This window comes from Aphis gossypii, chromosome X (assembly GCF_020184175.1).
Source record: "Aphis gossypii isolate Hap1 chromosome X, ASM2018417v2, whole genome shotgun sequence".
Taxonomy (NCBI): domain Eukaryota; kingdom Metazoa; phylum Arthropoda; class Insecta; order Hemiptera; family Aphididae; genus Aphis; species Aphis gossypii.
In genome coordinates, this window is record NC_065533.1 from 5,056,087 (window position 1) to 5,070,250 (window position 14,164).

Consider the following 14,164-nt stretch of genomic DNA (forward strand, 5'->3'; position numbering starts at 1 on the left):
GTTATTATTTTATGTGAAAAATTGGACACTTTGGTCACATTTGGACAGCTTAAATAAACATTTATGTAGAAATTAAAGTATATTAAAATGTTAATATGTTCATTTATATTCATATTCTAGTTAATTTTATAATATATAAACTTATTTACCCAGGTATTTACCTTTTAGACTTTGAGTGGAGCGAAAAATGTATAATTTTTATGACAATGTGTATCTTTTGTGTCACCACTTTTAGGAGATGTAATTTTGTGATGCTTTAATTATAAAGTTTTAAAGTGGTTATGATGGTTATCTATAGTAGAATATTGGATTTAACCCCAAATGAGGCAAGAATAAAAAAAATTTCAAGAACCTATTTTTAAAAATAATCGAGAAAATTTAAATTAAAACGCAATTAAAATATATTTATTTATTTTTTAACATTTATTAGAATACATACAATCTGTAATTGTATTTACAATAACCATATGAGCGGGAAATATACGAGTTGACTGTGAAAGTATGAGGGGAGTACCCAGCAGTAACACTCGATATGATGTAATTAAAATAAGTAGGTATAGTTATTTTTGCGTTTTAAATTCAATTTTTATGAAATTTGTTAAAATCAAAAAATATAAAAATTATTTTGTAGTTAAAAATTTTATACATTTTTAATTTAAACACTTAAGACTATAAGTTAAATAAATACAAAAGTCCTCACTAGTTTTTTTTAACTAATCACAAATGTTTTCATAGTGTTTTATAGACTTATAGTACATCGATATCAATTTATAATTTAATAATAGCCCATTATAATTAATTTATATACGATTAGTTTTCAGCAAAAATTAGTTCAACCTACTTTATGAATTATGACTAATAAAAAATAAATTAGTTGTTGCAATACAGAGATGCACTTAGAAAATAAAATTATAAATAGTCTTTAATGAAAATCGTTGTTTATCGATACAATAATAATTTGTAAATTACTTAATTACCCAATATAAATATTAGAACATAATCTGTGTTATTTTATTAGGTTTTGGGATTTTGCAATATTTTAATTTTAAACTGAGTTAAGAGCATCTTTGAAACTATTTTATAGTAAAAAACCAACGAATAATATATATAAGGATCTTTACTACTTTAAGTTTGATATTAAGTAAACCCACGCAAATATTTAAGGCGAAAAACACTAAATTTGAATTTTCTAACTTAAATGTTGGTATACTATGTATTAGTAAGATGAAAATAATATCTGTAAATTAAACATTCTTTTCAGTAGATATCCACTTACACTTTCATCCTTTTTTAATTAAACTGTATTTATTATTTTATTATAATGTAAAAGTTTAAAATTATACTATATAGGTAAGTAAGGGAAAATATAGTAATTTACTGTTTTAAACTTACTAATAATAAGTATTGATTAGGAACCATCTATTTACATTAATAGCAGTAACATATTTTTAAGAGTAAAATTTAATACATACAATGGTCAAAAATAATGATTTTAGTTTTTAATTTTTTTTCAACAAAGCACAATAATAATTATTATATAACTATACTAACCACAGATACTGATTTAAATTTGTATACGTGCAATAAACATGAAATATTTATTGGTGTAATATGATGTTAGGTATTATAAATTATAATAAAGGTAATTATAATTAATTATTTACACAACTATTGACTTGATAATTTAACTAAAATGCCTGATAAAAAAAAATGAACTAACAAATTTTAACAGGTAAATATAATTATTTATATGAATTCATTACATTTCAAATGTATTATGAACTTTGTTTATGCTTACCTACCTAATCCAAGTATTAACGAAATGAATGACGTTCATAAACTCAATTAGGTAATGCGTGTTATTTTCAAACATAGAAACTTGTTATTCTTATTACATGCATACTGTCTTATTTTGTCTTTATTTGTATGAATAAATACGCACGCCTGAATTAAGACCTCTAGCGATCCAGGAGCAGATGCATAATTATAGACACTCTTTCAATGATAGGAAAAAATACAGCTATGTCCGCCTGTCCTTATCCTTGTTTAAAGATTTTAATATTAGCAGCAATGGTGCACTGACACATAACTTTACTATTATAACTACTCTCTGTTAAGTAATAATTGTAATAATATTACTGTTTTAAAAATTATTATACATATTATATAAAATTAATTTATGTCATTAAATCGAGATATTTTACTATTTTAGTAACATTAAATAAATAATACTAAATGTTGCCCTGTTTTTGAATAAATTATTTTATTTAATAGTTTTACTAAATTGCTATAAAATTAATACTTAAGTAACTAAGTATAAACTTTAAAAAAAAATTAAATATTTAACTATTATTAAGTGTTATATTTTTCTCCGCTTAGTATTATTAAAGTATATAAAAAATCCCGTTATTTTTGGAATATTTTTAAAACAGAAACACTTGACCTTTTTTTCTTTTCTCTCCCGCTGAGGTTTTTATGATTTCAGACTTTATTATCTGTAAGTATATAAATTTATTAGTTTTTAATATATTTAAGTACTTATACACACACCTTTCAGCCTGAAACTAGGTCTGTACAGTAGAAGCAAATGATTTAATTGTATAATAGAATATGATTTATTATAATACAAAATATATTATTATAGAATATAGGTAAGTAATAGTATTATAGCACACGGATAATTGCTCAAATTAAACAGACATTTTTTTGTACCTATTTCTTGTTTTTTCTAATTGTTTGTTACCTGTACATAGTGTTTTACAAATAATAAATAGGTATTTAGGTACTAAAATGTGTTTATGATATTATCAGTATAAGTTGTTTGTTTCTTTTAAAATACAATAGATATTAGTCGAAATTATAATTATTTTTCCTGCACTCGTGTGTGCGTATTTTTAATTATAAAATTCTTCGTAATAAAATTATTTGTTTTCATATTGAACGTAAATAAAACTTATGGGTACACGTGTTAGAAGGATAATGTCTGTAAATAAAATGTGGAATTTAGATAGAATGACATTAATTGTTTATTTATTATACCTATGTGGCTATATTGAACTGAATAATTAAAAAATATTATCGAAGAAAACGAACATTTGATGTATGTGATAGTTTTTAATGTTTCTATAATTTAACTTGCACACATTGACAAAAATAAAAACAACCTTAGTTGTTATAAATTGAACTAGTTTATATATGTGATTAATTAAACGATATTAGGCAAGCGAGTACACCATATAGGTATTTTGGCGCCGATATAATATTGCTAATAATTATTCATAACTTTATAAGACCCAATCAAACTACATTGTTAATTAAATATTGTACTTATTCTCGTTATATTTCGTTGATTTATGTATTATGCATTCATTTTTGTCAAATATTAAATCATCGTTCAAATTATACGACGTGTTGTCGTAGGTATCAGGTTTCTTCGTGTGAACGCACGTGACGACCACATTTTTTTTTTGTGTTTGCGTATCCCTTTCAAGATTACACCTACTCAGTTTTCACAACTATTTAGAATTGACCCCACACGACGGCGATTGCATTCTTATACAGCTTGTTATAGTAACACAATTGTATTGAAAATATTGCATTCAAACTGTTCGACGTTGCCTCTCTGGGAAATTGTACGATTAAACATAATTTCTATAAGACTAATAAAATTGATTTATGTTTTAGGATGGGAAATATTCGTACTTAATCGTTAAAGATTCTTTTGTCATCTGGTGACTGTGCACAAACGTGTTCCTGAAAAGGTTAACTGTATGGTTTATAACTTATGGATATACGAAAATACGTGAAGTATATTCAGTTTTTGATTTTAAAGGAGGGAGGAAGATCATTCATATATTTTAAACTGTTAATTTTAATATTAGAGTCAATTATTGATCTATAATCAAATTTAAAGCTAAGCAAATATGCTTATAATAATCCAGTGGCATGTACATAGGCGTACACACAGGGTTATGACCATGTACAAAATATTTTCGATACTTCAGTTTTAAAGCAAGTTAGAGCGTTTTAAAATTTTTTTTTTCAGTGTTACTTATTTAATATTTGTAATGATTTCTAAGAGCTTATTATTCAGGTATAAGTAATCTCTTAAGTCATTTCCGGTAAAAACACCGATGTATCGTGTTTCCCTAGTAGTTTCTATGCCATATAATTAAGCCGATCTTCCCTACATATTTTTGTGTCAAGATTAGAATAAATATAAGGTTATATGAAATAACATATGGTCAACTTTAGCCTCTGCTGTACAATATAAGTATATCGAGTAGATCACTGTAATGGATGTGTTAAATTTTAATTCTTTAATTATAATTATGTACGAAAAACCGTTCTGATCTTTATAGTAAAAACTGCTAGTCAGCCTATACATCACTAGCCGTATTTTATGATATGTTTTTTGATATTACTATAAAAGAAATATTTTTTAATATAAGTCTTACAATAGGTTGATTTGATGTTTTCCGAAATCATTGCATTTATCATATTATATTGATATTTAATTATTATAACAATATAATATTATAATATCAAATATGTATTATACTATAGTATACTATATTAATATTATATTATTGTTTTGAGTCAATACTTAAGATTTTTCTTGAAAATTTCCGATTTTTCTTTAATTTGTATTTGCTTTTCAAAATTATTTTTATAAATACTATGGCAATTTTTCATTAAAATATCTTATATAAGTAAAAACTTTAATTTTTGAAGCTATCAGTTCAATTTTTTTTTATCAGAAACCGTTCTCTTAATCGAAGTATTTTTTCAACTATTTATTATGTATAGAACACAAAAAAAAAAATAGAAAAAAACGTTTGTTAAATCAATACTTTTATCACTTCACTCAAAATCTAAAATCACTGTATTTTGCGTTCATATATATAATATATATACTTATATTTTTTTTAAGTAATCATAGTTAACTAATTCTAGCGGTTAGACTAAAATACACTTCAAAATAATTCTGTTACCATTTATGAATAAATCAAAAATACGATGTAAGTATACTGCCAATTACCAATATTACCAATTTTATTATAAGAAGAGGCTGGATATCAAGTATATATTATAAACTTAGATTTTACTGCATTTTAGAGTGGCTAAAACGTTTGCTTACATAAAATAAATTAATAAGATAAGAAAGATTATAATTTTTTTTTTTTTTGGTATGAGCGAGCAATCAATACGGCGCATAGTGACAAGTAGTCGACCATCGTCGACGTTGGATAATTAATTTTGGCACGGCTTCATGTAAAGCGTACGTCACTCGATATAGCACTAAACCGTGTTTAGAATTAATTTTTAATGTATCTATCTACTAATTGTTTTTGTCGCTACACTACAACAAAATGATTCTCAATTTCTTTTCGTTATTCATTTTAACGATAATAACAATAATTATTATTAAAAACAAGAATATTAATAGAATACTACACCAGGACACCCCTATATTAGGTTGTCTTAGACGTGCACACGTACAAAGTAGTAAATGAAACCAATTTATTTATTGTGTTAGTTTTAATACTACAATCTTACTATCAAATTTAAAGGTAAAAACAATATTTTTTATTTTTTGTTAGTTTTTATGGTAATTTATTTTTAAATGAGTTATGAGCATATTTTGGTATTAGTATTTTATACACTAATAATTCGTTTAAAAATTAAAAAATCACAAAAACCTAACGATAAATATTATATAATATAATGTCCTCAACTTTAAATATCATCATAGGCTAATTCACTCTAATATTAAAGCTAACAACACAATAAAAGGGTTCTGTTGAAATAGATTTTCCATGTTATTCTTTTTAAAACGAAGACAAAGACATATTACCCAAAGTTCTATTATTTTTAAATATAACAAATTAAACAATTTAGTAGGAGTATTTTCAGTATTTATATCACTTAGCCCACTTCTTATAGGTATCTCTGGGTAGTATAACCATATTAATTATTATGTATTCAATTATACGAGTAGATAAAAGTAATGAATTTTGTTATATTATTTTATATTTTTAATTATGTTTCTAATTATAATTTTAGTATATTTAAGTACTATAATATTATTATAATATTCAATATAATATTGCACATTATAATGTTATTAATGCGATTTTAAACATGTTTTTTTAAATTAATTAACTAAAGAACTGATGTATCTACAATTATAGTCTATAGAGGAGTAGTGGACACTGGACAGTGAACTACAACGATTACAACTATCGATATAGAATTCCACTTCAGCTGTATAACATTTTATTTAGAAAACGTCAGTTGTTTTTTATTTTTTTTTTTATTGAAATTTGATTAAGCAATAAGATAAACTTATACGTTGTTGTTTTTTTTTATCCAAACGTAAATCAAATTAACACGTTTTAATTAACATATAATATAATAATAATATTATGTTATGCTATATTATTCAATATTGAGTAACAATCTGGCGCTCGTGCGGTAAAGGAACTGTCTATTATTATTTGCATTTACGTACATCAACTTACATCATTTGAACTTATTGACCATTGATTATTATTTTTGGACGTTTGCGCGGAGGTCAAAAATGAATTTTCCTGTATTCGCGTCTCGGAGTCTTATTTATGTAATGAAAACACTCTTCAATTAAGTTAATCTCGTGAACCGTCTGAATCGTTGTTGGTTCTTAATTCTTGTTTATCAAGTTACGTATAGGCAGGTCGTAACACGTATGGATATAGATTATAATAACATAATATATAACACGATAAATAAAAGTAATTTTATACAGACACATACAAATATAGATACATAGGTATAATATTATATACACACGTTTTAAATTTATTGCGTCAGGGTGCACTTTCCAATATTAATTACTACTGTTTGAATATAATGTAATCATTTATTGAATAATATATTTATTTTTCATAAACAACTAACAAGTAATAATCTACACCTTAAATAAATATAGTTATTGCTTATTATAATTTAAGTTGTTTGAATATACAAATAAAAATTGAAAAGTTCATGAGTAAAGTAAATTTCAGATCCCATCACAGCATACTGAAATAGGTATCGATTACGGATTATAATTTAAGAAATGTTTTTCTTTGTTGAATAAATAATTATTTTTTCTGATTTTCTCATCGTTCGATACCAGGTAATGAAATAAATAGATTAAAAAAATTTCTTTAATAGTAGGTATAGAGTTGCTTAAAAACTGCTTTTGGAATTATTCAAAACATTTTGAGAAAATGTTAAGTACCTATAGTTATGACATTTACACTTATGATAACTCCGCTTTAAATATCTATTTTAATTCCAATAACATTCAAAAAATAATTATTTCTAGAGACTTTACTTTGATTTTATAGACATATTACATTATATATTATTATTTTACAATATTTTTTTTTAGTATAGGATTTATTTTAATTTTAATTCAACTTAGAATATATTAATTTCGTGAACTGTTTTGATAAAATGTATAAATTATATACCTTTTATCTATAGAGTACCTGTTATACGTAGTTATGACGTTAAATGATAAATAAATACATAATTAAGTTTACTGTGATCCGATTATTTCTACATCTTAAAAGGCTTAACGAACATTTTTTTTATAAATGTTAAAAAAATAAATGATAATTTTTTAAATTTAAATTTAGAATATGATGCAAGTATAGATAATTAAGAAATTTTCAGATTTTTTTAATATATGTAATATTTTGTAGTTTGTTTTAAGGTAAGTATAGACTATGGTTGAGGAATATTTTCATTCAATAATGAATTTATGGTTTTTTTAAATTTTAAGTACACTAAGGACCATTTTTTAAATTATTTAGATTTTTTTACCATTTAAGCAATGTTTTAACAATAAAAACCATTTTCTTTTTTAAATTAGTACCTAGCAATTTTTTTTACTGAATATTTTTAAGCAGCTGACTTTTTTTAATGTTGATATACCTAAATCAAAATTCGAACAAGTAGTTTGGAATAAGAATAATATTATAATTCTTAAATTTAATATGATTTAAAAAAAATTTAAATAGATTTGATACTGAATTTATTATACCTATACTTGGAAAATATTCACAAACTATAAAAAAATAATGAATTAATATATAAATAACCATAATTTTTCAATATCATTATTGCTTCCATATTTTTCCGAACTATATTATTATTGAACAATAATATTATATCCTTAGTAGGTAGTAGGTACTCAAAGTTTTATTACAACATGCAATTTCAGTATTTGGTAACTGTTTGGGTGCTATTAGAATGTGTTAAATAATTCAAAAGCTATACTTTCGAATTTAAATTTATATACATAGTAATTAAAAAAAAAAAAAAAGTAATTTGATTTACCAGTTTTTTGGCAATTTTTATTTGAAAAAAAATTGATATTGCGACAGAATACTCCTTAAATAATATAAAGTTCTATAAATATGTACTTAACTCAAAACATGGTTATGAATACATTAATACGTAGGTAGGTACTCATATTTAAGATTAAAATTGGATTTGAATAATTTCATTACTGCAAGATAAATGAGACTGAGCAATGAGCATGTTTGGTTAATTACTTTTAAAACTATTTAATTGTAGTGCATGGTTAAGTATAATTTTGTTTTCGGTGAAGGATGGAGTCTTAAATTTAAAAAATGTACCTATTATAAAATATAAGTAGGTAAAGTAAACTTAGTTTTTCATTTATAAATAATTTCAGAATCTATAGTTATTGAAAATTGGCTAACAATAAGGCGAGCAAAGCCTCATGGTGCATGCCAATACAAATAATTAAGTGATTGTGAATTTTAATAATAATATTACTAATAATAACTTAAGTACTAACACAAAATCTGTTATTACAGCATTAAATGTACAACCATATTATATATAACTATTTTTTATACTTAACAGTTAACCATACTTGTAAATCTTATCAAAAAACGTCGAACTTATACAGTTTTTGTGGTTTTGTTATATAGAATATTGTCAACATCATATAACCTCCTAACTATAGGTTGGAGTGATTTATAAATATTGGTTAATTTTTTTATAATTTCTCAAGGATTCTATATTTTTTATAATACAAATATAAGGTATTGTATAAAATATTTATTATTCAAATTTTCCCAATTTATAATCAGGAAATGGTTTTAAACTTTGTCAATAAGCATTAACACACCATATATTATGACTAATATTGACTATTTGTTTAATCTAGGTAAATCATTACAATATTGAGTCATAATGTCATCATGAAAATAAACTTGCATAAATATTTTATAAGATTTATTTAAAATTTTTTAGAATTAATATTAAATGAATTGTGTCGAGTGAAACAAAATACGTAAAAGTTTGTGGTATCTCGTTGCGTTCAACAATTCACGTAATATTTATTTTTACGTATCTCATGTGCTCAACAATTCACATAACTTTAAATCATTTTAAAAATGTTATAATAAATGTTATAAAATATTTATTACCTAGACTCTAAATAAATGATCGCCTATAATAGGTTCTTATACCACTTATGGTATAATATTAATGACTATAAACCGACGGTAAAATATAATTTCTGTGGGAGGTTGAATGTGAATTTTCCTTCTCTTTGTGTAGCTATATTTTGATTTTTTCATTAAAATCCGATATTATTTTGTTTATTTAGAACATAACATTTCGCTGTTTATTAAAAAAGTTTTACTATTTTAATAATAACAATATTTCAATAAATTATCAACGATGAATACACCTACCTGCAAGTGTATATCAAATTTATAACAAAAGTAAATGGTTACATCTTGTATGGATTGGTCTGCAGTAATAAAATATTTAAATAAACCTGTAAAATAGAATAGTCTAAAGAAATTAGTTGTTATAATTTACATAAGTTTTCCTTTGGCACCAGTAAATATTACACTTCCTTCTCAAGAGCTTAATATGCAGTTGCATCACTTACTGCAGCATATAAAGCGACGGTAAAATATGCATATGTTTTTAGAATAATATTACAATAATTGCATGTACTTACTAAAATATTGATGACAAAACGACTTTACCTTCGATAACCACCTACCATCAGGAAACAAGTTTTATCGAGTATTTACAACAATAACGAATACAATTCGTTAACAATCGATTGGGGGCTTCTTACATAAACTTCAATGTTATTGTCAATAGCTATGACGGGCATGACGATATCATTTATTAATTTTGTTAGCTTTTAGCCCGATTCGTTAAGTGTTTCAAGTGGTGGTTAAATTAAAAAAATAATTATATGTTATATTATTTTTATGCATTAAATTACATTTTTAGTTAATATTATCCTATTTTATTTTTATAAAAAGTGAATTGATAATTTACTTATGAATGTAAATTATAATTTATTTAATGCATTCTATTAATAATATAGAATACCTATAGGTATTTGAACTAGTGTAATAAATGTTTTACGTACACTATAGGTACATATAATATTATAAGTTACGGTAAATAATATTTTTTCGTTACTATAAGTTTGTTTTCTATACGGTAGATTACATATTGCACGAGTGTCTAGAAATGATATGCGTCCTTGAACCTGCTCATAAAGACAATATTTCTATACATTTATATCATATAATTCATATTCATATTATTATACTTCACATACCTATTCAATAATAAGTAATAATAAACTGTAGACACGATTTTTCGTCTCATCTTGAATACTTGAAAATATTACACCTGGGTAGGTACCCAGTGATGTGTTTCTAAAAATATTCCTGGATATACGACTTTCACGTAAGTAGCAGTCGTGGTAAAAACCTTAGGTACCTATATCATTTAGTAAAAAAAAATCTTTCGAAATTATTATTTACTTATGCATCCCTTTTTATGAGTTATGGGATTTATGACTATTACTAGGATTACTTAGAGATATAGGTAGATACAATGGTACCTACTTAATACTTTTGAAGATAGTATTTTTAATGGATATTTATTGTTGTAGTAGGTACTTATCCAAACCAAAATCATGAAACCGTGAAAGGAATGAAGCTAAACATTAATGACTATTACTATTCTTGAAAATTTAAATTAAGAAAAATGACATATCATATTGTATGTATTCATAAAGTAAAGAATCCAATGATTTAATCATAAATGATACATATTATAGTAGGTATATGTAGAATTGGTTTTCAAAATGATTTTTGATATTGAAGTTTTGTTTTCGTATCTCTGAAAACTATTATAAGTATACGAGTTATTTGGCCGTATACCCGTGTATCATAGTGCATTATGGAGTACACATGTACATGGGCGCCCATTGGGAGGGGCAAGGGGGGCACTTGCCCCCCCCTGGACAAAAATATTAAAAACTTGTAACTCAATAAATATTACCATAATATAATTATTATCTTTACATTTGAGAATTTTTTATTTTGACCCCCCCTAAAATTTTACTTATGGGCGCCCATGCACATGTATAAGCTGCTAAAAAAAAGAATAAACCGAAAAGTGAGTAAATCCGTGTACCCGGGTTTGGATTTACACAAGTGCAAAAGGAGCTTTGATCCAGGACATCATCTTTCATGGGTATATTCATAAAATATTTTAATGTTACCTATAACTTATAATATATTATTATTATGTTGTTTTGATGGCTCTGATCCTTAATCCGGATATGCGTATATTTTGAATACACCACTGCATATTGTAATATTCTTATTAAATAATAAACATATATATGTTATAATAATAATTGTTATTAGTGCTATATAAACGAAATGGTATTACGTCATCACCATGTGGTATTTAATAATAATAATAATAATATAATAGTGTAATATTAAACGTTAATTTATACAATTATTGTAAGTCCCTGAATAGCGGACACGGGACACAGGACACATTGTTATATTTTATACGGCAATAGAGCTGTTGTTCCCGGCTAATTCAATCGACAATCGCCCGACCTACGCGGAAGCCATACGAGCGCAACAACACCGACCGCCTCCGAGCACAATATAAACGGAGTACCTAAGTACACACACGATTTTGGTTTGATGTTCGAGCTGCGGAACGAATGAGATTTCGGAAATCATTCTGAGAGCATACGCCGCGGTAGGCGAGGTGACCGCCGCCGCAGCAGACGGTATACGTACCACAGGTACATAATAGTAATAATAATAATAATAATAATATTATTATTATTAAACGTGAACCGTCCTACCGAACCCGACGGAGTAATGACGACCGCCGCCGCTCACCGAGTTCAATCGACCTCGGTTTTTCGACCTTAATATAATACAGCGGATGTGACGGTGCGGCGTGCGTGATGTCGTGTCGACGCGAAACGAGTACGTTCGCGAATCGTATATTATGTATTGTATGTATCAATATAATAAAAATCATGGGTATACATATGGTAAACTCGACACAACATAAATTCGACGCGATATAGGTACCCGGTATACCACCAGAGTGGTATCCTGTATGTATAATGCGTTCGTAAATAGTTTTTGTCGATACACCAACGCCACCGCTGGGCTAAAACACAATATAACGTTTATAAATATTATGATATTATGCAGATGTATAAGCTCTAACAATGCCGTCGGGGGCGCCATTACACTAAAACGACTGGGGGTGCCAAAGTGGCTCTATATTCGCTCGTGTTTTTTTATGACCATCGACAGCGGTTTTTATGACCATCGAGTTTACGACAACATCAAATCAATTAAATATTGTTGATTTAAAATGTTCACTATTAATTGATGATTGTATACGCAAACGTCCCCGTAATACGACGATTTGTTGAAATAATAAAATACTACTATTCGAAAACACTTTTGAATTTAATTATTACTAAAACGTGAATGAATACTAATAAAAATATTTGCTCGTTTCAAAATCGGCGAGGGGGGAGGGGGGTAAGCACGTCCGAACGCAGCTCCAAATCGCGCCTAAGAGCGGTAGGTACCATAGGCGTCATAATAGAGTGGAAGGGGGTGGTTTTCTCGTGGCAGAGTTCCCTCTCACGCGGATATCCGCGCGGCGTGTAAAAATAGTGTACCTAATCAAAGCGAAGGCCGCATTACAGCGCTATAGCCCTTAAACCGTCGAAAAAAAAAATTCATCCAAATTTCCGTCGACGAGATTAGCTGTTATTGCGGATACAGACCGTCGGTCGTCTGCCCCTGAACGATCAAACTCTATACAGAGACGACAAATATTCGATTGTTACGATACGCGTTTCGCAACGAGTCTATAAAGGGTACGGTAGTCGACGATCATCGTCGTCGTACCGTGCGGCGTTTCGAAATATTCGCGTGGCGAAAAAAAAAAAAACCCAAACGCACGTTTGGCAGACGCGGACGGACGTGTACTACACTATGTGTGTGTAGATAACGAACTCGTGTCATCACATGAATCTCGTTTCGCCGTTTTCTCGGTCGGCTAATCGACACGTTCCTGTAAATAATATACGTTTATCTTCGGCGTGCCGCCCAAATGGTTTGCGATTTTTTCTCGCACACTATATTATACCCACGCCCAAAGCGGACTCGGCGGTTATTGCCCGTTATTTCGTCTTGTTCGGCGGCGTTCCTACACGGTCTGCGAGAGATCTGTGCAATATTTACGGCGGCGTCTACGCGAAAATCGCCGCGTGGTGCCGTCGCCGCGTTATCTCGTAACGTTCCGTCGGCCTCGGGTGACGTCACCGCGACAAGACTTTCGGCACGAACGAGGCCAGAGCAATAGGCGCTTTTTTGACGTCCGCGGTGCGAGGTTTTCGACAACGTGGCGTGCACTTAATAATAAAAAACACGTCCGACCGTTCTCGAGTCGTACGCACAACCGCCTCGGGCCGTACTCAACAATAATCGTAATCGGAATAACGATATTGCCGGTGCGTACACGCACTGTCGTTTGTAACATTATTATTGGCGTGTAAACGATTGACGAGACGATTCATACGATTTCTCGGCATATCATATTATATTATTATAATATGTTATTCGATGAGAGAAGCACTCCTCTCGATATCGTCGGTCTTAAGTCCGAAAAACGCGAAAACAATCGTAGTACGTCTGACGTCAACGGAAAAAACAAAAATTGAAATAATAATCTTAACGATGAGATCGTGTGGGAGCGCAACCGTGTCGGTGCG

General features: G+C 27.7%; 1 long non-coding RNA gene across 1 annotated transcript in view; it reads right to left on the minus strand.

Moving 5' to 3' along the window:
- LOC126552906 (uncharacterized) overlaps positions 1-14,164 on the minus strand; it is a 76,192-nt gene that overhangs the window by 6,971 nt on the left and 55,057 nt on the right. The gene's annotated exons all lie outside the window — the stretch shown is intronic.